Genomic DNA, 6,000 nt, shown 5'->3' with positions numbered 1-6,000 from the left:
CACCAGATTTTTTCTTTATCAAGTGACAAATTCTCATTTCAGTAATTCATTTTTACTTTTTTGTTGTTATTTAAAAAAAAATCTTCTGATGAATTTTTCAAGAAGTAATATAGAACCAGAACCTATTAATTTTCTATATAGAAGAAGAAGTAGCAGGAACATTTTAGATTTAGCGGTTTCTAGCATCACTTATAATAATGTGTTGCCCGATGATCGCCCCTATCACAGAGTCCCTCGTAGCGAGTCCCCTAAAAATTTGTTACGTTACGAATACGAATACATTTACATCATAAGCCCCGAACGAAAACATGTTTTTAACATCTTGGATCTTGATGACAAAGTGTTGGACTAATCTATTCAATTTACTTTTCTCCAGCTTGAGGTGTCCTTAGAAGGTGGGCCTAGGCTATTTAACTCTGTGTCTATGTCTAGTTTTGGCATCCCTGTCAAACTTATCCGTTTGTGCAGAATGACGATGGAGAATGCACGCTGCTTTATCAAGGTCGGAAAAGATCTTACCGATGCATTTGATGTCAAAAAAGGTTTTAGACAAGGCGATGCACTGTCATGCGACTTCTTCAACATCGTTCTGGAAAGAATTGTGCAAAACTCAACCATCAACACTAGAGGCACAATCTTCCAAAGATCCATCCAATTACTCGGATACGCAGATGATATTGACATAATTGGAAGATCAAAGCGTGATGTCAGTGGAGCGTTTTTGAGCATTGCGACGGAAGCGAAGAAGATGGGTTTAGTGGTCAATGAGAGCAAGACCAAGTATATGCTGTCATCAAAAAAGGACACTGAACGACGACGTATTGGACAAAACGTCACCATGGACAGCTATAACTTTGAGGTAGTTAAGGACTTTGTCTATTCGCTATTCCGCTATTAATGCAGACAACGACACCAGCGCTGAAATCAAACGAAGAATAACTCTTGCAAATCGCTACTAATTATAAACACAAATAGAATTCACTTTTAAAGAAGTATCTGTATTTTTTTTTTTTTTGAAAAAATATTTTTGTTTTCAAAATATATTTTTTAAACTTAAAACAATGTTTCTCAAACATAACATTTATTTCATATGGTAGTTTCTGCGAAAACAGCGTTTATTGGTGGAAAACTAATTAGAAACAAAGAGAAAAATCATATCTTATTATAAAATTTATAACTTTATAATATCATTTACCTTATATTTATCTTTAATACCTTGTTGCGAAACCTTTTTGCTTCAAAACTTCCCGACATCTTCGTTCCATTGATGAAATAAGCCGCCTGCACTGCTCTACGGGTATAGCCTTCCAAGCAGCTTATTATTATCTTTAATACTTTCGAAAGAACATCATTGTTGGAGTTATTTTTGAGAGAAACAGCTCTTTAAACATCTGCCCTAAGATGTTCTATCGGATGTTGGTCTGCACTTGATGAAGCCCATTCCAGAACTGTTATCGATTGGTCCCTAATGAACTGTTTCGTAATTCCAGCAGTGTGCTTGGGGTCGTTGTCTATTTATTTTAGTTTCGTCACTCTACACTATGTACTTTCATTCGTTTGTTGTCCAGTTGGCGTGTGATCTTGCGAACTCTATTCTAAGTCTACGTTACCTTGCGGTTACTTATAGTTTCTTCCAAGAAACACGACCATACAACCCAACTTACACCAATCTTCTTCTGATTGTGCGTGGCTCTATCGGGACATGCTTCCAAAGCTCAAAAATCGCTTTCCTAGTAGGAAGATCACAACTCTTTAATTTTCCCATTGCAATCACCTCCAAAATTTAAAAATTATTCTTTAAAAACGTTTGCAGACAATTCAGAATTGTCTACTTACCAATGCAAAATAAAAAGATTATTTATATTTCACCCAAATCAAATGTAATTTAACTGTTTCTAATTAGGTGACCAGTTGAAACGAACACTTTTTACACTCTACCTTGATTTTATTGTGTACTTTGCAAAGACTTATGCAGAAATGATGCTTTTTCAAACAATTATGTAATAACGCTTGCATTACACCGTTTTGGATACCGCTATTCTAGTCACACTTGATAAAGTGAATGTGGAAATGAGAAGCACGTAATGTTTCTAATTAGTTGTCCACAGCTGTAGGTAAACACTTTCACATTAAAACAATACTAAAACTTACATGATTCTTTTCATATATTTTATTTAATTTATTTTTGCACGCTTAATATTTTTTTTCGTTTTCAATTGAGCTCCGATCAAAATAACCGTTCGTAGAAAAAAGTGCCAAACTTCGTATTCATTCGGGGCTAGTGATACCACTTTTCACGAACTCCGAATTTCGTAGCAATTTTTATTTTGAGTACGACGGAAGCAATGATACTTTTTTCGGGGTTCGTACTACGAATCTATTACGACGGGGCCTGTGATAAGGCTGGATATTAATATAATTTGCAATAACTGCGTCGTTTTTTCAATCTAATTTTATTGATCTCAAAATAGATTATGCCAACACAATAAATTCAAATCCTTTGGTTGATGTTGGTAATTTGCAGTTATCTATAGACAATGTCTCACAAGTACTTTTATATCTTGAAAAAATAGTTTTTCTATTCCACCAGACAACATTCCACCAATTCTTTTAAAAACTAATATACTTGCTACTCCATTTCCTATAATATTTAACTTTTCTTTAAGTAATGGTAAGTTATTAGATGAATGTAAATACTCTATAATAAATCCGCTTCATAATTCAGGTACAAAAAGTTCGGTTGGAAATTAAAAACCAATTGCAAAACTGCAGTTAATTCCTAATGTTTTCAAAGCTGCAGTAAAAAATAAATTTATCAATGTATTCAAATTTTTGTCTATCACAGATGGTAATACACTATTTACACTGATTTTTCAAAGGCTTTCGATCAACATAGTGTCTTCTTAAGAAGAATAGAGACACGGTTGTGTTCATAAAAATAGTTGTGCTGGTCACATTGTATTAGATTGTCAATTATTTTAAGAACGGAAGAACGGAAATTCTTACAAAAAAAATTGACATTTTACTTGCATGTAACGGTCTTTCGTTTTCATATTACAGACTTTTAGCTTGAAGTTACTTTTCTACTTTTCCCGGTGAACACCCATTATTTCAAACTCTCTGGATATAGAGTGTTCATAAAAATAGCAGTGCTTTTGATTTTATAATTAAAAAGTGTTAAAAATTCAATTTTTTTATTTTTCAGTAAGTAAATATTTCACTTTTTAAACTTTTAAGTATTTGTATCATACTAGCATATAAAAAATTAATAAATATTAGCTCAAAAATAAACAATGGGACGGTGAAGACTTTGCACCGAAGAAATTCGAAAACTGCATTTGGAGGGACAACCTACCAAAATATTCAAGACATCCTAGGCTGCTCAGCAAAAATGGTCAGTTACGCCTTAAAATGGCAAAACAAACCGAAAACGCGAGGCCCAAAAAGAATGACTACTGAAAGAGCTGACAGACAAATTTCTCAGCTAGCAAAACAGATCCCTACCATAGGCTCTTGGAAGATAAGAAATGGACTTCAAGTGTCTGTTAGCGCTGTCACAATACGAAGCCGTCATTTATAAGCGAAGCTACCGGCCCAAAGTCCACGCAAGGTACCATTCTTGACGAAAAGGCCTGTGGCAAAGACAAAGGAGCTTGTAAAGCACATAAAGATTGGGCAAAAGAGAAATGGAGGAATGTTCTGTGAAGCGATGAAAGCAAAGTCGTCCTTTTTGGGTCCAAGGGTCTTCGAGATGCGAATAGCGAAGTCATAGTTTATGGAGCCCTCGTTTAGGGCTAGAGGAGCCAAGGATTCTTCATTGAGTACCACAATAGCGCTCCTATAAAGACCCTTCACTTCCTCTAGCCTGCTTATCTTCAAGCTATGAGTCGGAAGGGACGGGTTGCAAACTTTGACTATCTCGAGAATGTCCTCGATACCAGCAGGTTCGATCGGTATCCAAATGCGGGCTCTAGGTCTGCTAGGAATTTCTTCTACAGCGACCACCTCGAGCTTCGCACCTGGCCAAACTTCACCTAACCGGCTGACAGCAAGCTTGTACAGGTCACAAAACCTCTGGTCGCCACAAACCATGAGTTTGACATGGCCTTGATGCCAACCCCATCGCTTGTGGAAGGAAGTGGTCCTGGAAGCTTCCTCAAAATGCTCAAAAAGCCACCCGAGATTTTGCCCTTCGCGACGTCACTGAAACTGGATTGTTTCCTGATGCTGGTGTTGTGCACCCGAGGCCGTTTTGGTGTCAGTGCGGCCCCCTCAAGAGACCTTTCTCTTTTGGACGTAGAGTCCTTATTGGACCTTGTGGTTGCAAATAGGTATGCTTTTAGCCCATTCGACGTTAGCGGTTTGCTGCGGTGTCCTTTCAGCCCCAGATGATACACCAGAGGCCTTTTTGAGAGTTTTCCATTTCTGGAAGTATTCTCATTTGTAGTGGTAGGGCCATTTTTCACAACCATGCCAAGCTGCTGCAGGCATACCGGTCTCAATTGTTTTTTTATTTTTTTTTGTTGGATTTATTCATTTTGGTCCCACGAGATGCGAAGAAAAAAGGTCCATCTGCACAGAGATTCGCAAGGCTAGTTAATCCGGAGGTCGCCAGGTATCCGGATACTCCGTTAGAGACTGTGCTATTTTTGAATTTGGCCCCCAGCCAGGCTGATCATCGGTACGTGTCGTTTAAAACCTAAGATCCAGCCCAATAAAGATGAGTGGTGGTTGGGGAGGAAGAGAAAGGGTGAGGAGTCAGTTGATGTTAATTCATCATTCTGATGTGTAAGGAAAAGATTGGGATTCGGTAACAGCAATTCAGCTAGGTTACCTAGAGTGAGAAGGAGCATAGGAGATAGGACCGCTGCTCAGTGTTGCCGAATCTCATGATTTATCATGATTCTCATGATTTTTCACCCCATCTCATGATCTCATGAATTTATTGAAAATCTCATGATTTTTAAATCTTCCTTAAAAAAAGGTATTGGTGCCGTTGGAGTTGCAGCATTGATGGGAGTGAACTCATCAGTTCGCACGTATTTACAAGCTAATTTCCCAAACTTTTTATTATTATAATGAAGTGTATTAGTCAATCTTTTCATCTCTACGCTTCATTTGCATGTTACAATTTACCCTCAAGTATTAAAGACTTATGTTGAGATGTTTATAATTATATTCAGACCAGTCCTAAGAGAATTGCAGCATTTAAAACTTTTCAAGCTATTTTGAAGATGACATGACTACTTCTGACGAGGTCAGAAGTTTTTAACAACGTTACAAAAAGTGACAACTTACTGTCAGGCAAAATTATTCTAAATATGCTCAATAAAACTGTTACTTATATGTATTTATGTTTTCTTAGTTTTGTGCTACCGTTTTTTACTAAACTTAACAAATGCATGCAACACTGAAAGAATATTTTCAAAAGTTACATTATTCAAAACAAAAATCAGGAAATGACTTGAGAGGATGCAATAATTGGATTTGTTCATTCCAATGACCTTACTAAAATCAAAGTTGTTTTGATTACAAAGTCACAAAACCATTAATCGACAAATATTTTAGTAAAGTTTATAACCAATAGTAATGATAATGGCATATGTAAATATAATGATATGTAATTTATTTATTTTTTTCCTCTAAAATATTACTAAATGTTGATTTAAAACTTACTAAAATCAAATGAAAATTCATATGTATTTTTAATTTAAAATTTGTGTGGTAAATTATACGCTAATATTCATTATTGAGTGCCGAATGAAGAATAAGCAATCTCATGATTTTTTTTAGGATCTCATGATAAAAACTCATGATACATTTTTTTTTGAATCGGCAACACTGCCGCTGCTAGCTTTTTCGCCATTACAATGTGGCAGGTGGGATGGGAGTTGGTGACATAAACATAGGCTGGTATGCCTTGTTTATGTGGGAATAGATGATGATTTTGGGAAGGTAGAGGGATAAGAACGTCCTTTAGTTTGAGGACTCATCTGGAGA

This window comes from Eupeodes corollae, chromosome 2, assembly GCF_945859685.1.
Source record: "Eupeodes corollae chromosome 2, idEupCoro1.1, whole genome shotgun sequence".
NCBI lineage: Eukaryota > Metazoa > Arthropoda > Insecta > Diptera > Syrphidae > Eupeodes > Eupeodes corollae.
This window is presented reverse-complemented; position numbering follows the sequence as displayed.